This window comes from Primulina tabacum, chromosome 7 (genome assembly GCF_025594145.1).
Source record: "Primulina tabacum isolate GXHZ01 chromosome 7, ASM2559414v2, whole genome shotgun sequence".
NCBI lineage: Eukaryota > Viridiplantae > Streptophyta > Magnoliopsida > Lamiales > Gesneriaceae > Primulina > Primulina tabacum.
The window spans coordinates 3,768,410-3,794,261 of record NC_134556.1 but is presented as its reverse complement, the minus strand read 5'-3'; positions in this window follow the sequence as shown (position 1 = coordinate 3,794,261).

Here is a 25,852-nt window from a genome sequence, read left to right as displayed (position 1 = left end):
CGCTACGCTACTCTGATAAAACTTAAGTTCTAGAATGTCCTTTCGTCTCCTTGATCCCAATTAATTTTAACTTTCTAAATCCTCATTTTGCAATTTGCAACTTAAAAAGACCCATGATAACTTAATGCAATATTATTATAACCTCGAATTTCAACTTTTTTTACAATTCTCAATATTAAAAGATGGATGACCATATTTATCGGATATTATTTTCCTTATTTTTTTATCCAAAATGTTTATTAACTTATCTTAATTCAACATTAAAATCTCAAACGCATCCGCTAACGCTTAGATTTTCAAGCCTAATATTGATTCATCCTACAAAACCCTTGATTAACATCCCTTATAACGTTATAACCAAGATATCCCAATGTTCCAAATATTGTTAAAAGTCTAAATCATCGAAATTTTTTATCATTTAACCAATTCAATTCTCGCTTATTGTTAAACTAGTCCCCAAGTTCCTTAACAATCGCAAAATCAATTCTTAATTTCCTCAAAAATTATCCAATTGGTCCTAAATTTCGAAAATCCTACGAGTAACCCATAAGTTATTGGAATTCTTAATTCGCTTCTACGGATTTCCCATAACTTAAATTTTGATAAATTTAAACTTATTTACCCAAAATCAATTCATATAACCAATCTTATCTTTCATCAAACTTAAAATCTAAATTTATACATTTTCTTACTTTCAAAGATAATCACAGTCTTCGAATCACTATTACTTATGAGTAATTCCCAAAAATTAATTCAACTAGTAACCACGAATCATAAATATTTTCTAAGAAAATCTACGTGTCCCAAAACATTTATAATATTCACGATTGACTTATGGCCCTAAAAAGTAGAATGTCAATACAAAAACCCAAAAACCAACATAGTCCAATTCCACCACAAAGCCAACATGTATTAAAATCAATTAATTTCTTATTTCATGTTGTATCACGTATAAAAATTCTAAAGCATATAAAATATATATTCTATTAACGCTATTAAACATGTGACGTAAACATACAATTCAATATGTCATGCAGGTAACAACATATAAATCATATAAAGCATGTTTATCAATCTAAATTGAGGCTCGATGACTTATCTTTCCGGTGCTGATGGTGGCACAACCCTTTACAGGACCTTTGCTCTGATACTAACTAAAACGTCTGCTATTCGTTTTGCTTAAAAAGTACTAGAATTTTTTTTAAAAAAAAACCTAACTTATATCAGCCGAACCCTTACAAAATATATAAAATATTTTTGCATCATTTTAAATTAAAACAACCAACTAGTATTTGAAAATCAAAGGAAATAGTCAAAACATAAATTCGTCGAATATTTTACAAAACCTAAAAAACAATAAATTTGAAAAGTGTAGCACATACTAAACCTATCAAAAATCTCTCAAAAAACATAAATAAATAATCTTAAAAATATTTTTAACATAACTTAAAATCATCATTCATAAAATAGTGCGAAAAATTAGCGTCGGTCCTCGGGTTATGTAAACCTTCAGTCCAGTCAGATCAACCACCAAGACCTCCGTTAACATTATTATCATAATCTCTTGCATCAATCACACCTAGCCCTTCAACCTTAACCTAGGACTCTAAAACATACAATTTTCGTTCCTAATGGTGTCCTATATTTTTCAGCCTTTAAACATGCACATAGGGACCCTTAAACATGTGAAAAAACATCCCTTCAAATACCCTACCATGGCAGCCACTTTGTGCATCATTATGAAGAGTTTTAAAAAACGAAAACTCTAGTTTTATGAATAATAAGCCATAGAAACGAAAATACAAGGTAGTGTTTCATATTTTTCATGCAAACATGCATCATACATATAATATGGTGTGATAGATGTGAAAAAAGAAGAATATGGCGTGCTTTTGCGTATTTTACGCACGAACTTACGTTGACGATTTCGAAGAACGACGACAACAACCTTGGCTAGAAGTTCCTTGAAGCTTTCGAACTTTTTCCTCTTAAAATTTCATGTGTGTGTGTCGTGTATGAAGAGTGTTTTTGGGAGAGAAAATTCTGAAAAGTGGGCATGGGTTATGGTTTTAATGGGTAGGGTTTTGAGTATTTAATAGTTTAATTAATAACTACTTAGGCTTAGACCCAATAAGCATACAAATTAGGCCCATTATTGCTTAATTAAAACATTAAAATAGTTTTGTTTAAATAAGTTTGCTAATTTATCAGCCGGGTTGCCAATACGTTTGTATTTTTGTTGAAACAATAATACCCTATAAAATTTACGTCCCGACGTATAAAATCACCTCAGAACCTTCTTATTTTAAAAAATAAGAAAAAGATTCAATCATATTTTAAATAATTAAAAATAATTATTTAATAAAAATATTTCTATTTTTCAACCATCGGATCTCCGTTCCTCCATCGCAACTCGAATAACCCCTTTTTAAATAAAAAAAATACATTTTAATGCAACTATCTAGAAAAATGTATTTTAAAATGTAAATGTGCACATCATAATTAATTAATGTAATTAAAATAAAAAGTAATTTAATAATTGCATGCATATGGTTCGCGTGGACATTTAATTTTTCGGGGCGTTACAATCTCCCCCCCCCCCCCCCCCCCCTAAATTGAATTTCGTCCTCGAAATTCACTTATCCTTGATAACGCAAAGTTTAGATTCAGATCTGATATCCCAAAATCCACGCTTCCGCTGTGCTACTCTGATAAAACTTAAGTTCTAGAATGTCATTTCGTCTCATTGATCCCAATTAATTTTAACTTTCTAAATCCTCATTTTGCGATTCGCAACTTAAAAAGACGCATGATAACTTAATGCTATATTATTATAACCTCGAATTTCAATTTTTCTTACAATTTCCAATATTAAAAGATGGATGACCATGCTTATCGGATATTATTTTCCTTATTTTTTACCCAAAATATTTATTAACTTATCTTAATTCAACATTAAAATCTTAAACGCATATTTCAAGCCTAATATCGATTCATCCTACAAAACCCTTGATTAACATCCCTTATAACGTTATAACCAAGTTATCTCAAGGTTCCTAATATTCTTAAGAGTCTAAATCATGGAAAATTATTATCATTTAACCAATTCAATTCTCGCTTATTGTTAAACTAGTCCCCAAGTTCCTTAACAATCGCAAAATCAATTCTTAATTTCCTCAAAAATTATCCAATTGGTCCTTGATTTCGAAAATCCAACGATTAACCCATAAGTTATTGGCATTCTTAGTTCTCTTCTACGGGTTTCCCAATACATAAATTTCGATAAATTTAAACTTATTTACCCAAAATCAATTCCTATAACCAATCTTATCTTTCATCAAACTTAAAATCCAAATTTATACATTTTCTTACTTCCAAAGATAATCACAGTCTTCGAATCATTATTACTTATGAGTAATTCTAAAAAATTAATTCAACTATTTACCACGAATCATAAATATTTTCTTAGAAAATCTACGTGTCCCAAAATATTCATAATATTCACGATTGACTTATGGCCCAAAAAGTAAAATGTCAATACTAAAACCAAAAAACCAACATAATCCAATTCCACCACAAAACCAAACATGCATTAAAATCAATTAATTTCATATTTTATGTAGTATCACGTATAAAAATTCTAAGGCATATCAAACATATATTCTCATAATGTTTTTAAACAAGTGACGTAAACATACAATTTAAGTAGTCACGCAGGTAAATACATATAAATCACATAAAGCATGTAAACTTATAGATTGAGGTTTGATGACTGATCTTTCCGGCACTGATGGTGGCACAACCCTTTACATGATCTTTGCTCTGATACTAACTGCAACGTTTGCTATTCGTTTTGCTTAAAAAGTACTAGAATTTTTTTTATTTTAAAAAAAACCTATCTTATATCAGCCGAACCCTTACAAAATATATAAAATATTTTTGCTCATTTTAAATTAAAACAACCAACTAGTATTTGAACGTTTTAAAAAACCTAAAAAAACAATAAATTTGAAAAGTGTAGCCTACTCTAAACCTTTCAAAAATCTCTCAAAAATTATAAATAAATACTCTTAAAAATATCTTTAACATAACTTAAAATCATAATTCATAAATTAGGGCGAAAAACTAGCGTCGGTCCTCGAGTTATGTGAACCTTCAGTCCAGTCAGATCAACCACCAAGACTTTCATTAACAATATTATCATAATCATTTGCATCAATCACACATAGCCCTTCAACCGTACCCTAGGACTCTAAAACATACAATTTTCGTTCATAATGGTGTCCTATATTTTCCAGCCTTTAAACATACACCTACGGACCCTTAAACATGTGGAAAAACATCCCTTCAAGTACCCCTACCGTGGCAGCTTCTTTGTGCATCATTATGAAGAGTTATGAAAAAAGAAAAACTCTAGTTTTATGCATATTAAGCCTTAAAAACGAAAATACAAGGTAGTGTTTCATATTTTTCATGCAAACATTCATCATACATAAAATATGGTGTGATAGATGAGAAAATATAAGAATATGGCGTGCCTTTGCGTATTTTACGCACGAATTTACGTTGACGATTGCGAAGAACGGCGACGACAACCTTTGCTAGAAGTTCCTTGAAGCTTTCGAACTTTTTCTTCTTAAAATTTCATGTGTGTGTGTCGTGTACAAGGAGTGTTTTTGGGAGAGAAAATTATGAAAAGTGGGTGTGGGTTATGGTGTTAATGGGTAGGGTTTTGAGTATTTCATTGTTTAATTAATCACTAATTAGGCTTAGACCCATTAAGCATACAAATTAGGCCCATTAGTGCTTCATTAAAACATTAAAAATAGTTTTGTTTAAATAAATTTGTGAATTTATTAGTCGGGTTGCCAATATGTTGTATTTTTGTTGAAACACTAATACCGATAAAATTTACGTCCCGGCGTATAAAATCACCTCAGAACCTCCTTATTTTCCAAAATAAGAAAAAGCTTCTGTCATATTTTAAATAATTAAAAACAATTATTTAATAAAAAATTTTCTATTTTTCAGCCCTCGGTCTCCGTTTCTCGATCGGAACTCGGATAACCCTTTTTATATATATATATAAATACAATTTAATGCAACCATGTAGAAAAGTGTATTTTAATATGTAAATGTGCACATCATAATTAAATTATGCAATTAAAATAATTAATTAAAATAAAAAAGAATTTAATAATGGAATGCATGTGGTTCGCATGGAACTTTAAATTTTCAGTAGCCTCCATCGAATTCTCCCTAGGTTTTCAAAAAAGCTTGTTCCCCGCCTCTCTGGTACAAGCCTTACGCGCGTAACTTCGAGTTTTTGAGCACATAAATGTTAAGGCATGTCATGTATCTCTTTTTCTCATCGTTTACACCATTTATATCCTGATATATATGTATTTGCATGAGAAATCATTTCATTTATCATGTGGTGCCATTTTTTCAAAGGTTTGACACGAAATATTCATTCTATTGTTTCCTACTCACATTTTTTGATTCTTGTGAAATGGGGCAGCCGAATTTGGTTGCTAGGGAGCTGATACTATCTAGAAGGAAGAGGGTTGAGTACTGGAGTCTAAGTTGTGTTGGTTTAGGTGAGGGCTAATTGGTTTGGGTGGAAAAACTTAGCGGCTAGGCGACTAGATCGAGAGGTTGTCGTACACCGGCTGTGTAAGGGTCGTCACTGGACCTGGACCAGACCCTGATGGGTCTGAGACGTGACCTAGGATGGCTTGAACATTGCTGGAGTTACGGAAGAGGCCGATTGAGTGAATGGTGCTAGGGTTGTTCTCGGTTGGTGCATTGTTAGTGGCTAGCGGTCGTTTGCATCTTGTAGCTTCGATGAGGCTGTGAGATTGGTTTAGGTCGGTCCAGGAGGGTCAGAAGGTGGGCTAGAAAGGGTTGGTCCAAGGCTGGTTTGAGCTGGTAGGGCCTAGGGTCGAAGGTTTAAAAGTTTAGAGTACTAGGGTTGAAGTTCGTAACACACTGGAAATTTCCAGCAACCTCTGGGCGTGGTTCGTAGGACATAAATGTTCTGGAATGAGTGTTTTAGAGGCTGGTCATGTAGGTTCAAGTCATGGTTCGTGTTGGGAAAATTTTGGTTAACTTTCGTGTTGATTCGAGTTAAAATCGGGAACCCGGTTCAAGTTTTAAAATGAATCGTATAAGTTTTGAAATGGGCTCAAGTTACGTCTAAGAAATGCTTATTATTATGTTTTGAGGTGTTTTAAGGATTTTGGTATGCTTGGGGTAGAAATTCTGAGGTCCAGGTGTAAAATTGTCAATTAGAGTTTTCGAGGGCAAAATGGTCATTTTGCACCTGGGACATGTTAATGACTTTTTATGAAATTATGAAAAATAACTTGCATGCTTGATTTAAAGGAAAATTTACGTATATTCATTATTTTTATAATTGATGAAAATGATGACACGTTTTGAAGGAAGGGAGTTGATTGTGACTAATATGTTTATGTTTACGATGAGCTGTAAGGCCAAGGCTCAGTGGATGGATAATACTATCGCTGATGTCCCCGCCACCGGGTACCACGATTATATGCAGATGGATCCACCGAATAGAACTGATACGAAAGTCACAACTAATGAAAGGAATTCAATTAAATATGATGAGATTTTTATACATGCTTTGACACATATGATTTATTATGTTTACGTTTACGCTTTAAAGATCATGAAATTTATTTTTATTACGATACTTTTCACTATTACCTACTATGTATATGTACTTGCTATAACGTTACAGGTGTGAGTCTTTAGACTCACTAGTTGTGAATGATGCAGGTGAGCCTATTAATCAGGAGATTGGAGGTGCCGAAGACTGAGTAGGCAAAGTTGGTTGTGCGCACGCTAACCCGAGGACCGTATTTTCCGCACATCATGTTTTTCAGATGGAGTGATTTTTGGATATTTTCATACTATCTTTTTATTATGTTGATGCTTTATAGGATTTTCACATGTGTTGTATTTGCATTATTTTAAAACGTAAGACTAGGGTTGATGATCGGCCTATTTTTAACTACAATGTTTCGATTGATAGTTGAATACTTTTATTTTTAAAATATGAATTTTTCAGCTTTTATCGCATGCAAGCTAAAGATGTATATTTCCTAAAATGAGTTTACAAAAAAGAAAAAAATTATAGTAGTATTTGAAGTAGTAAATGTGTCAGCTACACAAGTCTGAAGGAGAAAATTACAGTCGAATGAAGGCAAACAAACTTCTTATACTTATGTAACGTCTCAAAAATTTGAAGGTTCACGTGAACCACATACATTCAAGTTATCAAATTGCTTATGTAATTTAATTAATTTATTTTTAACGTAAGAATGCATGATTTTAACATGAATATATATGTTTAATTGTTGGTTCATTAAGATTGCATGATATAAGGCTTTTAGCAGTATTTTACGCTCGAACGAGGAACAGAGACCAGGGATAATTAAAGAAAAATATTATTATTAAATAATTATTTTTAATTATTTAATATATGGTGTTAATAAGGGTGATTTTTGAAAATAGGCTTTGTTAAGGTATTATTACTCGACAAGTCGTATTTTAAACCGGCACGCAAAATTTAGCGAGTTGGGGGATTTTTTTAGGGTTTGGGCAATATTTCAAAAACATACTTAAATTAATTACTATTTTTCGAGAATGTTTTTGGGGTTAATAAGATTATTTTATTGCTTAATGGGCTCAAAACCCATTTAATCTATTTATTTTTAATTAAGGGCCCATTAGCACTTTATATTATGACTTAAAAAACTCATTAGCAAACCCTAAACCTACCTCCACTCATGTTGGCCGCCCACTAACCATTTCAACAACATAATCATGTTAGTTCAACAGTATTCTCTTGGTTTCTCTCAAGCTATTTCAAAGGAACACCTCCCCGTCCCTCCGGTGTCCGTTCGACGCGAGTATCTCTAAGTTTTCGAACGTAAATACGCAAATACATGCCCTACAACGTTTTTTTTCTCATCATTCATGCTTCTATATGCTGGTTTGTTTGTTTATGCATGAGAAATATTTTGATTTATATTGTGGTATCTTTTTTGTATAGTTTTGACATGAAATATACTTATCATTTGATGCAACTCGCGTTTTTCATGAATTTTGTGTAAGGGGCTGCCACATATAAGGGTTTAAGAGCTGTACATGTTGGGAGTCATGGTGTCAAGGGGCTGAAGTCGCGAGGTAGGCAGGATTTGGTGAAGGCCGATTACATTTTTCCTTGGTGGTTGGTCTTGGTTGGTCTAGATCGGCAGATGGGAGAGATGGGAGGAAGCCGGCGGTGCAAAGGCTATTCCAAGCCTTGGATCTAACCCTGGTGGTTTTGAGTCATGGCCTACGATGGCTCGAACACCACTGGTCTTGGTCATAGAGCCGAACGAGGGAGATAAGTGCAGGGGTGTCTCGGTTGGGGCTTGGTGCAAGGGCTCTCGGGTGGTCGCGCTTAACCGCGAGGATGGGGCTGAGGGCTAGGTTTAGGTTGGTCCAGAAGGGTCTATAGGTGGGCTAGGAAGAATTGGTTCGGGTCTGGTCCTCGTTGGTTTGGGCTAGGGTCGAAATTTAGGAGGATAGATACGCTAGGGTTTTTAGTGTTTGTGTTCTTAAAATTCCAGCAAGCGGCAGCATGTTTATTGGGTTCAAAATTGATGGAATTGGGTGGTCTAATGTCTGGTAGGGAGTGATTATATTGTGGTTTAAGTTTGGAAAGATTTTGTTAGGTTTTAGGTTGATTCGGCTAAAAATCGGGACTCCGGTCCAATTTTTAAAACGAATAGAATAAATTATGAAACAGGCTCGAGGTTTCATCTAGGAAATGATTATAAATATGTTTTGAGGTGTTTTTAAGAGCTTAGTTGTCTTGGGGTTGAAATTTTGAAGTCAAGGGGTAAAACGGTCAATTAAGGTTTCTAGGGACAAAATGAACATTTTGCACTCGGGTCGAGTTAGCAGTCCTTGCGGCGCCCTTATCACAAAATTACATGTTTTTAATGCATATGTTGTCATGAACATCACTTTTTATAGAAATATGAAAAATACGTTGCATGCTTGATTTTATGAAAAATGTACGTATATGCATGATTTTATAAGTGATGAATATGATGACATGTTTTGATGGAAGGGATTTGGTTGTGAGTAATAGAAACACGATAACATGATGACATGTAAGGCCAAGGCTCAGTAGATGGATAATATTGTCGCTGATGTCCCCGCCGCCAGGTACCGCGGTTATACGTAGATGGATCCATCAACTAATACGATGATACGAAAGTTATAACTAATGAACGGAATTCAAATAAAGAAAATGAATATGTATATGATGATATGTTGATACATGTTTTGGACATGTTACGCTTTGAAACGACATGTTTAAATTCATGCTTTTAAGATCATGAAATATATGTTGATTACAATAATTTTCACTATTTCATGTTATGTATATGTACTTGTTATAACGATTATAGTGTTTTGAGTCTTTAGACTCATTAGGTGTGAATGATGTAGGTGAGCATATTTATGACGAGACAAGACGCGCCGAAGACTGAGGAGGCGGGGCAGGATGTGCACATGTTAACCCGATAACTATATTTTTCCGCACATTTCGTTTATGAATTTAGTGGAACCATGGATATTTTTTATACACTTTTGTTTTATATATCGATGGTTGTCAGGACTTTGCATGTTGTTGGTTCGATAGGGTTTTTGACATATTTTTAACTGTACTATTTTTACCAGTATTGGAATCCTTTTATTTTAAAATGTGTGTTTTACAGTAGTATTGCATGCTTGCATTTAAATGCATTTTTGAGATTTAGCTTAAAAAAAATTGAGCAGTATTTTAATTAGTAGAAGTTTCAGTTGGTATCAGAGTAAGGGTCCTGTGTAGGGTTGTGCCACCACCAGCTTCATAATCTAAGTCGTCATGCCTCAAGTCTGTAAGTTTAAATGTCTTTAATGCTCTCTGTAAGGGTTAAAATTAAAACAACGTAATTCAACTGCATGCAAATCTAAGAAATATGAAAAATAAGTAATTAATTGATTATGTAACGTACATGATTTTATGTTAAATAGGATTTAATTTTCATGATGCTTAAAATTGTATTTTTAAGGGATATTCAAGTTGCTACGAAGAACGAAAACCGAGGGCTGAAAAACGTAAAATATTTTTATTAAATAATTATTTTTAATTATTTAAAATAAGAGTGATGGTTTTTCTTATTTTTGAAAATAAGGAGTTTAGAGGTGATTTTATACGGCGAGATGTAAATTTTATATGTGTTAGTTTTTCAACAAAAATACGAACTTTCTAGCAACCCGGCTATTAAATTAACAAACTTATGTAACCAAAACTATTTTTAATATATTAATTAAATACTACTCAAGCACTAGTGGACCTAATTTGGGGTCTTAATGGGCTTAAGTTTAATTAAGGATTTAATTAGTATATAATATATGTAAACCACCCCAAACCCTACACTTTACAACTCAAAACACACGCCCCACTTTCTGAAAAACCCACCCCTAATACACGACAGCACACACAATTTATTTTGGAGAAATTTGAAGGTTCAAGGTAGTGTCAAGCCAAGGTCTTGTCCCATTTTTCGTCGTCAACGTTTATTCGTGCGTTTAAAACGCAAAGGCATGCCATACATCTCATTTTCTCATCTATCACATCATATTATCGTTTTAAATATCGTGTGTATGAAAAGCATGAAGTTTCTATGATTATTTTCGAAATATTGCATGCACATGTCGGAAACTTGAAATTTTTGATGCAAATTCATGGTTTTATTATGTAAAAGGGGCTGCCATGATCTTAGGTTATGAAAAAATGGTGTTTATACATGATTTAAGGTCCTAACACACACACCCTAAACACCAAAGTCGAAGGAAACAAGCAAGCAAAGCAGGAGTCGAGATGAACTGTCTTGGGGTCTCGGCTTTCATGGTTAAGGGCTGGGGATGGAGTCTTAGCGATGCTAGGACTTCCACCCGAGAATCGCGCAGGTTAGGCGCAAGGTTCAGAGCTTGCGTAGGGGCAAGGGCTTGGTCTGGGGGCTGACAGGCTGGGCTAGGGGAACTCCTTGGGGCCCTAGGTTAGTGTAAAAAATGTTGGTTTAGGGGTGGCTCAGTCGGCTAAGGTCCTAGGCACCAAATCGTGAGGAGCATGCATATGGGGCTTTCTCGGCTAGCATGGGTGCTTGGTTGGGGAGATTTGTCTTCGAGTTAGGTTCTTGGTCTGTGGGTCCCAAGGATCCAGTAGGGTTCACTAAGGGGTTAGTCAGGGTTTGGACCAACTTGGCTCGAGGGTGACTCGTGGGAATCAAGCCATGGTTCGGGTTCAAACTATAAGGGTGGATTAGGGTTTCCTTTTGTTTTAAAAATTGAAACGTGGCTCACGGGGGTCGAGGGTTCATAAGGGCTAAAATAATATAAAAAGTCTAATTTTTGAATTTAGAAATTTTATATCAATGATTGGAATTTTTCGGGATTAAAACGCTTTCAAAACGCTCAAAAACTGAATTAATTAAAAAGCTTACTGTTTAAGCTAAATAAAATTGTGGAAATTTTAATTTAGACTTAAATAATTATTTGGGACATGTTAGAGTCAATGACTTCAAGAAAAAGTCAAAATCAAAGAAATTTACGTCTAGGGGTAAAACGATAATTTTACACCCAAAATTTAGTAAACGTCATGGCAGTTCTCTGAATGCTGTTTTATACTATTATGATTATTTCAAAAGTTTATGAAATGTCACATGAGTAAATTATGATTTATAAATTTCCATGGATTTTTTATGATTTAAGGTTGACATTTAAAATATATGATGTATGCTTGGTTTCAAAAGAAAATGATATTCGTGCATGATTTCATAAAGTGTTGAAAATATGAAACGTTGATGAAAGTGAAGTAATTGTGACAAATGAGGATATGAGGATACGATTGAGGATAGGCCAAGGCTCAATTGAGATTTTATGTCGCTGATGTCCCCGCCGTCCAATACCGTGGTTTCATGTAGATGGATACATTGATTTTTGAGGATTGATGAAAGTCACAATTAATTATCTGAATTCAATAAAGGAAAGAAAAATATTTATGATCATGATAAAATGTTTTATGTCATGTTATGTTGAGGAAAGAGGGAAAATGTTAAGGTTTATGGTTGTATATCATGAAAATGCTATTTTTATACGCAAAAGTATATTTCACTGTTACATGTGATTTTATACGTATACTTGTGATCAAGATTATTGTGTGTTGAGTCTTTAGACTCACTAGGTGTGAAGGATGCAGGTGAGATTGAGGGAGGTCTTGATGCATGATTTGGCTGGACCGAAGGTGCACATAACCCGAAAACCAGCGCTTCTACTTTTTCGCATTTATGATTTACATTTATGATTTACGTTAAAGATTTTTAAGATTATTTATTTATGCTTTTGAAAGATTTTTGAGAGGTTTAGTATGAGATAAATTTTTAAAATTTATTGCTTTTTATGTTTGATAAAACATGTGACGATTTCATGCTATTACTATATGAATATGGCCAAAAATATGAGTGTTTTTTTTTTTAAAAAAAAATTTCTAGTACTTTTTAACATTAAGAAAGGCAGACGTTTCAGTTGGTATCACAGCAAAGGTCCTGTAAAGGGTTGTGTCAGAAAGATAAGTCATCAAGCCTCAAATTTGTAAGTTTTTACATGCTTTATAAGATTCGGTATGATATTATCTGCATGACGATATGAGTAATATGTTTATGATTGCATGTTTACTATCTTTTTGAGTACATATGCTTTGCATGCTTAAATTGCTAAATGAGTAAGGATATGTTGCATGATTAGGAAACCTAGATTTAAATGCATGTTAGTTACGTTAGATTTTGGGAAACTTTCAGATACAATGCCTCTTAGACGTGCCCCTATTAATGAGAATCAAGCCGAAAACAGTGTGAACCTTCAAGGTAATGCACCACCACCACCACCAGGAGATGCTGCTACTCGTGCATTAGAAGGGATGGCTCGTCTATTCAGCAACAGTTACAACAACAGTTACAGCAGTTATAGCAGCAGCAGTTACAACAGGCACCTAGGCCACCACAGGATATTTATGATTAGTTTCGGAGGCTAGGGTCGAAGGAATTTTCTGGCACTGCTGATCCCTTTGCTGCTGAGAGCTGGATCCATTCACTCGAAGTACACTTTCGTTATCTAAACATGGGGGATGCCGACCGTGTGAGGTGTATCACTTACCTTTTTAGGGATGATGCTTCACTATGGTGGGAAGGAGCCGAGAATGGTGTCAACCTTGCTACTATTACTTTGCCTCAATTCAAAGAGATTTTCTATGAGAAATATTTTACTGCTGATGTTAGAGGAAGACTGAAGAGGGTTTTTATGAGCCTCCGTCAGGGAGACTTGTCTGTTGCCGAGTACGTGAAGAAATTTGATAGGGGGTGTCAATTTGTACCCCTTATTGCCAGGGATCCTGCTGAGAAGCTTAGACACTTCATGGATGGTCTACGACCTACACTACGCAAAAATGTTATGATGATGCATCCATTGGACTACGCTACAGCTACTACATGTGCATTCAAGTCTGAGCAAGCTTTGAGGGTTATTGAGTTTGAGATTCAGCGCAAGAGGCAACAACACCATAATAACAATCAGCCAAACAAAAAATAGTATACAGGTCCTCCTAGACCTCAAGGGCCTCAAAAGCCCCAAGGTCAAAACAAGAAGCAAGGACAGCAAAGGCCACAAAATCCAGGAGCACCACAGCCTGCTGAGAGGCAACCATGCAAGGAGTGCAATCGCTTACATCTTGGCAAATGTGAATGGGGGGCGTTCAAGTGTTTCTACTGCAAGGAGAATGGGCACAAAGCTGTTGATTGCCCGAAGAGGAAAGCGCCTACTGTGGGACGAGCTTATGTTATGAATGCTGAAGAAGCAGAGGAGGAGGAAGACACGACACTTGTCACGGGTAACCTAGTCATTTAACATTTTTATATTGCTTATTATTGCATGAAATGTTAGATTGGTTATTAGAATTGAATTGGGAACAAGATCTAACCTAGTGAAAATTAGGTTGCATGTTCTACTTAGTCAGAATTAAGGTATGATTTTAGAAACTAATAGAAATGGGTAATGAATTTTGTGCCTTATTTTATGTGAAGGATGAAATAGTTCCAAATAAATGTTTTAGGGCCAGAATTAAAGAAAAATCATAATTTAAGGATTTGAGAATTTCGAATTTTTAGGGGTCATAAGGGCAATATTCGAAATTAAGGGACTTAATTGTAAACTTCGAAATCATGAGGACTTAAATGAAATTCTCAAAAGTTAAATGACCAATTGCAATCAACCAAAAGATACGGGGATTTAGTGCAATTACCGAATTCTTAAGGGCCATGATGTAATTTTCGAATTAGTATGACTACTTCATGCTTAAGGACCATGATGTAATTTTCGAAATCTTGGTAAAACATGTGACGATTTCATGCTATGACTATTTCACTTGATTTTTAATACTAGTTGGTTGATGTTTCATTTTAATGGGTACAATATTTTTATGTAGTATATGAATATAGCCGAAAATATGAGTGTTTTTTTTTTAAAAAATTCTAGTACTTTTTAACATTAAGAAGGGCAGACGTTTCACTCTCACCTGCATGTTAACATGATATAAATTTTGCAGTACGTGTTTATTTGTCTATATGCTTGTTACGACTTGAAATGAGAAATTATATGATTTTCATGCATGCTGGCTTTATGGAAGAATTGGACATTGTAATGTACGAATTTTGAAGAAAATAAAATTGTGGCAGTAGTTGTGATGCTTTATGGCTTTACGTTATGGTATGAATGGTAATGAATGTTATAGAATTGAATAGATAATGGATGGATAGAATCAAAGGTTGAATTTGAACTAAATAGGTAATGGAAGTGCAGAAACGGTATGAAAAATGTGGAAGTAGTTGTGGTTTTTAGCATAATGTTTTGTATATTGATCCAATTGATGTGGGGCCAGTTTCATTAGAAAGATAAGACATAAGGCTATAACTTTCTTATTTTATGTTTTGGTCAAATCATTAGAGAAGACGAGCCAAAAGCGCCCCGAAGTGTGTCGTGCGTATCGTCGTTCCTACAATGACACATGTTGGGAGATTGAGCATAACTTTTTACTCATACCTACAAATGACATGAGGCTAATTGGAGATGCAAGCCAAGACATAGGGCTACAACTTTCTAGTTTACCACTTTCGTAAATTCTGAAGTTAAAAATGCGTTTTGGACAGAAATTGCTCTGTTTTGATAAATGTGTTTGGGCAGTATGGTGCGCGCCCCTGCGCCAAAACACGCGCCATGGCGCCCAGTACTTGTACAAAAAACGTGTTTTGAGGTTTGGATGGTATATATTAGATTGGAGAATGATTTTTGTATCATTTCTTCTCATCCTCATTTCTCTCCATTGGTTTAGAGCTAGGGTTCCTCATTTCTTCTTCAATCCAATTTCTTCCAAGACATTAATCTTTGATTGAAGCCTTAATCTTTGCTTGGAGATTAGAAGTTCTTCTCCTCAAGAGTTTAGAAGCAAGGTAAGAAAGCTTATTTCCTTGGGTTAGTGATTGAAGAGAAAACAATGGGTTTCTTGGTTTGAGTGTTGAGGTAAAGTTGTTAATATAATGATTGATGGTATTGTATGTATTGATATTTTGGAAAAGAAATGGAATTGTACTAGGAGCTAACTCTTTAGCACGCACGTCACGTGTTTGACAAAATGATTCAATGAATGTTTTTATGTCATATTACGGTTAAGAAACGATATGGATTCATTCTTTACACAATTGTTGGGATTTGAGTTTTCTTGAATATCCAAATTGCGGATCTTGATTCGAAGCATTATTGAATTAATTATGAATTTTGTACAGAAATTGCTCTGTTTGATAAATGATCCGAGTTCTTGAGTTATAGTAGAATTCAGAGGTTCAAGACTTCTCACCTACACATTTCGATCTTCTTTTGGTAATATTTGAAAGGTATGTTACGGTCGGTAACATACGAGGTAAAAGTATCATTTTTATTTTAAATTGAAAATTCTATGGCTTGATGAAATACTTGTGATTTTTGATGATTGATCTTTTGAGATGAGCTTATTATGATATTGACTTGATGAGATTGAAATGCATCATTGCATTGCTTATTGAGCCACTTTTCGATTCAGATTTGATATGGCGGAGGTCGCCTTGAGATATTGATTTGTTTGACGTATGGGGCTATTGTTTAGTTGGCATAGTGTATGCAAAGGTCGCTGCTATGGCCTGAACACTCTCTATAGGCGCACCATAGTCCTGGGATTGTAGAACACAGCACCCCACCTCGAGCGGATGAGTCGGTGGATGTTGCTGGGGGATTCTCTTTCCTTGGGTACCCTATGACCAGATGATTCACTTGATCTTGAAATTTATTGATAGCCCACATCTTCTGATCATGCATTGCATTATATTGCATCTTTATGGATTTATATGAACTAATTTGAAAATTAAATTGTCATATGTTATTGATTGTATCATACTGGGTTTATACTCACCGGCACGTCGGCTACCTCTTGTTTTCATGTGCTTGACGGTAGGTGAGGCGAGGCTTGGGATGCCAGAGTCCAGTTCCAGGCGTGGAGATACGAGTTAGAGTGGGATTCTCGGGTCTTAGGAGCTATTTGATGATATTTGGATTATTTTTGTTCACTAGTTATTTTGACATGTTGAAAATTATATTTCAAATATTTGAGACATCTAAATTATTCTGACGATGTTTATTTCAGTTTGTGAACAATAAATTGTATATTTTATTAAATCCTTTGGTTTGATACATTTAAAATTATTAGTATTAGATATCGGACCCAGGGCCCCACATTAGGTGGTATCAGAGCGAAAGATATTTGGGAACAGGGTAGATCGAGTCAGTTCGAATTCCTTGATCATGTGATATATTTTCTAGCATTTTCACTGTGCCGTAATGTGAAATATAAGATCATAATTGAGATACTCTATTGTTAAGCTATATTCGAGATTTTTGAGATTATTGAGTCTCGAGAGCCAGAGATGATTGATACAAGATTGAGATGATTATGATATTGTGATTTATCTATGTTTGATCTATTGTATATCAGACATGGCTACTCGTGGTAGAGTTCGTGGTAGACCTAGACAGAACATACCAGTGGCACAAGATCAGGATTGTGCTACTCATACTCAGATGGATATAACTCCGACTCCGATGGAGATACTGTTAGCCAGATTTCAGTCTTTGCACCCACCGATGTTGAAGGGTACCGAGAATGCATTATAGTGTGAGAACTGGTTGGAGAATATGGATAAATTATTTGAATCTCTTGAGTATCCAGATGATCGTAGAATCAAATTAGTTGTTCATCAGTTATTGGAAGTTCCTAAGAGTTGGTGGATCATGACAAAGAAAGCTTTAGAGGGTCGAGGTACGATTGTTACCTGGGACATTTTTAAATCTGAATTTTATCAGCGTTTCTTTCCTACCTCTTACAGGAAAGATAGGGGAGCCGAGTTTGCAAATTTAAAGCAGGGAAATCTGAATATTGAGGACTATGTTGCTAAGTTCTCGAATTTACTGAGATTTGCTCCTCATGTAGCATCCGATAAAGAAGCTAAGGCTGATCACTTCATAAATGGTCTTAATCCTGATATCTTTACCCTGGTTAATACTGGAAGGCCTAACACTTTTGCTGAGGCACTTGATAGAGCAAAGGGAGCTGAAACCGGAATCAATAGGCAGAGAGGTTCTCAGTATTCGCAACGACCCCAATAGCCACAGTTCCGACAGCATTTCAGACAGGGTAATAGTGGCAACATAAGAGAGCAGTTTAGAGCTAGAGGGAAGCAATTTAAGAGGCATGGCAGTAATTTTTCGAATTCTAGTGGATCTAGACAGTTTGGTTCAGTTCAAAGCAGTGGTTATTCAGGCACAACTTGTGGTCAGTGTGGTGGTAGACATTATACCAATCAGTGTAGAGGAATCTCAGGAGCTTGCCACTTGTGTAACCAGGTGGGACACTATGCTCGATTGTGTCCTAATCGTGGCAGTGAAATATCTCAGAATGGGGGATCATCGAGACAGACACCTCACCAGAATTTTCAGACCCCTACAGTTCATTCTTATCAACAATCAAACCGATCAGATCAGAACAAACAGAGTGGTGGCCACAGGGCAGGACATCCACCTAGACAGCAGGCTCGAGTTTTTGCACTCACTGAGGATGAGGCACATCATGCTCCAGATAATGTCATTGCAGGTAATTGTTTTCTCTCAGGTTATCCTGCTTATGTTTTGATGGATAGGGGTGCATCACATACTTTCATATCTGAGCACTTTGTCACATTGCATTCGTTGCATTCTATACCATTATCATCTACCTTATCTATTTCTACTCCACTGGGCAAAGTGATGAGGTCAGCTGAAATGATAAGTGGTTGTGAATTTCGTTATGAGGATAATGTCATTGAGCTTGATTGTATTATATTGGAGATGTCTGATTTTTACTGCATAGTTGGTATTGACATGTTGACAAGATACAGGGCTACTGTAGATTGTTTTCAGAAAATTGTTAAGTTTAGGCCTGATATGACAGATCACTGGACATTCTATGGTAAAGGTTCTCGAGCTAAGATTCCTTTGATATCTGTTTTGTCCATGACTCGTTTGTTGCAGAAAGGAGGAGAATGTTTCTTGGTTTATACGATAGATATTTCAAGGTCAGTACCTAAATTGGCAGATATTCCAATTGTTAGTGAATTTTCAGATGTATTTCCAGATGAAATTCCAGGATTTCCTCCAGTCCGAGAGGTTGAGTTCAACATTGAGTTGATGCCAGGTACACAGCCTATTTCTAGAGCTCTTTATAGGATGGCGCCAATTGAATTGAAGGAACTAAAGGAACAACTTGAGGATCTATTGGCTAAAGGATATATAAGACCAAGTGTTTCACCTTGGGGTGCTCCGGTTTTATTCGTGAAGAAGAAAGATGGGTCTATGAGGCTTTGTGTCGATTATAGACAGTTGAATAAAGCCACAGTAAAGAATAAGTATCCTTTTCCAAGGATTGATGATCTCTTTGACCAGTTGCCGGGTTCTTCAGTATATTCTAAGATTGATTTAAGATCCGGATATCATCAGTTAAGAGTTAGAGAGACAGATATGCCTAAGACTGCTTTTCGTACCAGGTATGGGCATTTTGAATTTTTGGTTATGCCTTTTGGGTTGACCAGTGCACCTGCGGTATTTATGGATTTGATGAACCGTGTGTTTCAACGGTATATAGATCAATTTGTTGTGATCTTCATTGATGATATTCTTATTTATTCAAAATCTGAAATTGAGCATGTCGAACACTTGAGAGTTGTACTGCAGATTTTGAGAACTGAAAAGTTGTATGCTAAATTATCCAAATGCGAGTTTTGGTTGGATAGAGTGGTATTCCTTGGACATGTGATTTCGAGTGCTGGTATAACAGTTGATCCGAGTAAAGTTGAGGCAGTCATCAATTGGTCTAGACCGACATCAGTTCCTGAGGTACGTAGTTTTATGGGTTTGGCAGGCTATTATCGCAGATTTATTGAAGGATTCTCATTGATTGCGAGGCCAATTACCCAGCTGACATAAAAGAATGTACCATTTATTTGGTCGCAAGCATGTGAGGCTAGTTTTGTTGAACTTAAGCAGAGATTGACTAGTGCTCCAGTTCTGACTATTCCATCAAGTGTAGGAGGATTTACAGTGCACACTGGTGCTTCACATCAAGGATTGGGTTGTGTATTAATGCAGCATGGCCGTGTGGTTGCCTATGCTTCATGACAGTTGAAGCCACATGAGTCTAGATACCCAGTGCATGACTTGGAACTAGCAGTAGTGGTTTTTGCCTTAAAGATTTGGCGTCACTACTTGTATGGGGAGAAATTTGAGATATTCACTGATCATAAGAGTTTGAAATATCTCTTTTCAAAAGTAGAGTTGAACATGAGACAGAGGCGTTGGTTAGATTTGTTGAAAGACTATGATTGCGAAATAAAATATTATCCAGGAAAGTCTAATGCAGCAGCCGATGCTTTGAGCAGAAAAAGTATGTAATATGTCCTTGATCACTAGCAGTGTATCTGATTTAATAGAAGAATGTTGTCTTTCTGGTTTGGATTTTGTGGTAGATACTCAACCTGTAAGACTATTTATGATTCAGGCAGAGCCAGAGTTGTTTGTAAAGATTAAAGAGGCTCAAAGGTTAGATCAAAGCATTCAGAAATCAGTTGAACTCGTCAGATCAGGACATAGATCAGAATTTTAGGTCATTAATGAGGGTATTTTGTTTGTGAATGATCGTATTGTAGTTCCTAATAATTCAGATTTGAGGATATAGATTTTGCGTGATGCTCATTGCAGTAAATTGAGTGTACACCCTTGAAGTAAAAAGATGTACAATGATTTGAAGAAACAATTTTGGTGGAAAAGAATGAAATCTGACATAGCAGAATTTGTATCTCGTTGTTTGAATTGTCAACAAGTGAAAGCAGAAAGAAAGCGACCAGGAGGTCTTTTGCATAGCCTTAAAGTTCCAGAATGGAAGTGGGACCATATCACCATGGACTTTGTCACGAAATGTCTAAGGTCGTCGAGGGGTTGCGATTCAATTTGGGTTATCGTTGATAGATTAACCAAGTCTTCATGCTTTATTCCTTATCAGATGACATATAGGCATGATCAGATGGCCAGATTGTATATCAGAGAAGTTTTGAGATTGTATGGTGTGCCTAAGTCCATTGTATCAGATCGTGATCCCAGATTTTCTTCTCATTTTTGGCAGAGTTTACAAGAGGCCCTTGGTACTCGTTTGCATTTGAGTACAGCATATCATCCTCAAACAGACGAACAGTCAGAACGTACTATTCAGACATTAGAGGATATGCTGAGAGCTGTAGTGATTGATTTTGGTATTGGTTGGCAGGATTCGTTACCACTTGTCGAGTTTTCTTATAACAATAGTTATCAAGTGAGCATTGGAATGTCACCATTTGAAGCACTATATGGCAGGAAGTGTCGATCTCCTCGTATTGGGACGATTTATCTGAAGCACCAATTGTAGGACCTGATATGATAAGTGATATGACAGAGAAGGTGAAATTGATTCAGAGTCGTATGAGAGCTGCTCAGGATAGACAAGCTAAGTATGCGAACATCAGGAGACGGCCGTTGATTTTTGAGAAAGGTGAAAGAGTTTTTCTGAAAATATATCCTTTTCGTGGTACAGTTAGATTTGGAAAGAAGGGTAAATTATCACCGAGATTCATAGGTCCGTATGAGATTTTGGAACGTGTTGGTGATTTGGCTTATAGATTAGCTCTTCCTCCTGCGTTATCAGGTGTTTATGATGTTTTTCATGTGTCCATGTTGAGGAAATATCATCCAGATCCTTCTCATGTACTTCCACCCGATGAAGATGAGTTAGATCAGAATTTGAGCTACATTGAGAGACCGATTAAAATTCTAGATAGAAAAGATAAGCAACTCAGAAATAAATTGATACCGTTGATTAAAGTACAGTGGAACAGACATGGTGTCGAAGAGGCAACTTGGGAATTAGAAGATAAAATGAGACATAAATATTCAGAGTTATTCAAATGAAGTACGCTTCTATTCTCGGTTTTATTTTCAGAATTGATCATTACATCTTAGACTTGTAAGAGATGATTGATTTCGAGGACGAAATCTATTTTTAGAGGGCAGGAAATAAAATGCCCGAATTTTGAAAAAAATAAAATTGTGACAGTAGTTGTGATGGTTTATGGCTTTACGTTATGGTATGAATGGTAATGAATGTTATAGAATTGAATAGATAATGGATGGGTAGAATCAAAGGTTGAATTTGAACTAAATAGGTAATGGAAGTACAGAAACGGTATGAAAAATGTGGCAGTAGTTGTGGTTTTTAGCATAATGTTTTGTATGTTGATCCAATTGATGTGAGGCTAGTTTCATTAAAAAGATAAGACATAAGGCTATAACTTTCTTATTTTGAGTTTTTGTCAAATCATTAGGGAAGACGAGCCAAAAGCGCCCCAAAGTGTGTCGTACGTATCGTCGTTCCAACAATGACACATGTTGGGAGATTGAGCATAACTTTTTACTCACACCTCCAACATGAGGCCAATTGGAGATACAAGCCAAGACATAGGGCTATAACTTTCTATTTTACCACTTTCGCAAATTCTGAAGTTAAAAATGCGTTTTGGACAGAATACGGCGCGCCCCTGCGCTAGATCCCGCGCGATGGAGCGCCCATTGCTGAAATTTTGGTGTTTGGGCAGTATGGTACGCGCCCCTGCGCCAAAACACACGCCATGGCGCCCAGCACTTGTACAAAAAACGTGTTTTGAGGTTTGGATGGTATATATTAGATTGGGGAATGATTTTTGTATCATTTCTTCTCATCCTCATTTCTCTCCTTTGGTTTAGAGCTAAGGTTCCTCATTTCTTCTTCAATCCAATTTCTTCCAAGGCATTAATCTTTGATTGAAGCCTTAATCTTTGCTTGGAGATTAGAAGTTCTTCTCCTCAAGAGTTTAGAAGCAAGGTAAGAAAGCTTATTTCCTTGGGTTAGTGATTGAAGAGAAAACAATGGGTTGTTTGGTTTGAGTGTTGAGGTAAAGTTGTTAATATAATGATTGATGGTATTGTATGTATTGATATTTTGGAAAAGAAATGGAATTGTAGAGGAGCTAACTCTTTAGCACGCACGTCACGTGTTTGACAAAATGATTCAATGAATGTTTTTATGTCATATTACGGTTAAGAAATGATATGGATTCCTTCTTTACACAATTGTTGGGATTTGAGTTTTCTTGAATATCCAAATTGCGGATCTTGATTCGAAGCATTATGGAATTAATTATGAATTTTGTACAGAAATTGCTCTATTTTGATAAATGATCCGAGTTCTTGAGGTATAGTAGAATTCAGATGTTCAAGACTTCTCACCTACACATTTCGATCTTCTTTTGGTAATATTTGAAAGGTATGTTACGGTCGGTAACATACGAGGTAAAAGTATCATTTTTATTTTAAATTGAAAATTCTATGGCTTGATGAAATACTTGTGATTTTTGATGATTGATCTTTTGAGATGAGCTTATTATGATATTGACTTGATGAGATTGAAATGCATCATTGCATTGCATATTGAGCCACTTTTCGATTCAGATTTGATATAGCGGAGGTCGCATTGAGATATTGATTTGTTGGACGTATGGGGCTATTGTTGAGTTGGCATAGTGTATGCGGAGGTCGCTGCTATGGCCTGAACACTCTCTATAGGCGCACCATAGTCCTGGGATTGTAGAACACAGCACCCCACCTCGAGCGGATGAGTCGGTGGATGTTGCTGAGGATTCTCTTTCCTTGGGTACCCTATGACCAGATGATTCACTTGATCTTGAAATTTATTGATAGCCCACAGCTTCTGATCATGCATTGCATTATATTGCATCTTTATGGATTTATATGAACTATTTTGAAAATTAAATTCTCATATGTTATTGATTGTATCATACTGGGTTTATACTCACCGGCACGTCGGCTACCTCTTGTTTTCATGTGCTTGACGGTAGGTGAGGCGAGGCTTGGGATGCCAGAGTCCAGTTCCAGGCGAGGAGATACGAGTTAGAGTGGGATTCTCGGGTCTTAGGAGTTATTTGATGATGTTTGGATTACTTTTGTTCACTAGTTATTTTGACATGTTGAAAATTAAATTTCAAACATTTGAGACATCTAAATTATTCAGACGATGTTTATGTCAGTTTGTGAACAATAAATTATATTTTAATAAATTGTTTGGTTTGATACATTAAAAATTATTAGTATTAGATATCGGACCCTGGGCCCCACAGACATGATTAAAAATTTGGCTAATGGGCGTTAGGAAATGTTGAAAATTATTTGATTATATTGATTTTTTGTTAGTAATACTGATATTCTACTTTTTGGGTCATAAGTTAGTCATGAATATTATGAATGCTTTTGGGACATGTAGATTTTCTAAGAAAATACTGATTATTCGTGGTTACTATTTGAGTTAATTTTTGAAAATTTCATATAAGGAATAATGATTCGAAGAATACGAAGATCTTTAGAAGTATAAAAATTTATAATTTGATATTTTAAGTATTGATGGAAATGTAAGATTGGTTATGAGAATTGATTTTGCGTTTAATAATCTTCAGATGATAGAACTTTATGTTACGGGAAACCTATAAAATGGAATTAGGAACGCCAAGAACTTATGGATAATTGTAGAACTTTTGAAATTTAGGACCAATTTGATTATTCTCGAGGAAGTTAGGAATTAATTTTACAATTGTTAAGAAATTTGGGGACTGGTTTAACTATAAGTAAGAATTGAATGGTTTTAATCATATGAATTTTCGATGATTTAGGCTTGAAGAGATATTTCGAACCTTGAAATATCTGAGTAATAATGTTATAAGAAATGGTAATCAAGGGCATTGTAGGATGAATCAACATTGGGCTTGAAAATTTAATCGTTAGTGGAATAATGCTGTAGCAAATTAAGAATTTAGAGTGAGGACAATTTAAGGTAAAGTTGATCAATTAGTTAAGTTATAGGATTAGACATTAAGTTAACATTTTTTTGGGAACCTAAGTTTGATGTATCATAAATTTTAATCATGATCTTAACAGTTAAAATTATACATTTGTTAGGGTTAATTTTTTTTTAGAAAGTTGGGTATGATTGATAGTTAGTTTAATTGAGAGATGTATGTAAGAAGTGAGATAGACACCATATCTTGAGGAATTTTGAAAGTCATTAAGAAACTTTAGATTAAGTGGATATGTGTATTAGAATTATGTTATCTAATACTATTTGGGTTGGGTAAGTTTGAATTCCCAGTTTAGGAGATAGATGTTCATATAAAAATTTTGGGTGAAATAAAAATGACAAAAAAATTAGTTGTGGTCAACATAGGTTACCAATGAACGGATATTAAGATTTTTATCAAGTGAGAAATCTAAAATCTTGATATGTGGATTATAGAATTCTACGGAATTTAAGTGAAGTTGACTTATTAGAATTAGTCTAACGCTAACATGGGATAACTTACTAAGTTTTATACTCTAGTATTAATTATGCATTAATGATACGTCGGAATGCGACATTCGTTCCAATGAGAAATGTCCAAGTGTCTAAGGCCTCAACAGTATTGTAATTGGGAAAGAAAATAGTTTAAGCATGTAATTGATGCTAGAAGGGTTTTATTATATAGGTAAAAGATCGATATTGTATATTTGAGTTTTATAGAATAACGTTACTCGAAATCTAGGATTTGTTAAATATTTGGGATTTACTTGTAAATAGTTAAGTTATGTTAGTTTGGTGCCGTAAGATAGGAGTCGATTGATAAATCTTTGTGTTAAGATCTCTTAAGTTGAATTGCATAAATGCTAATATTTGGATTTAAAGCCTTAGCATAACTTAAATTCAATAAATTTAAGAAAGGATGCTTTTGGGATTTTAATATTGAAATGTAATAGGTCGATAAACATTTAGTGTATAGTATAAGAAAAGCAAGGCACGATAAGTTTGGACCTCCACTTCTAGTAATAGGATTTGCGAGAAAAGTCAAAATTCAAGGTCATAGTAAAATAGAACTAAGTCATAATAGGTCGTTTTAAGTTGAGATTTGCAACGAGGATGTCGAAGGAAAATTTAATTAGGATTGACGAGACATAA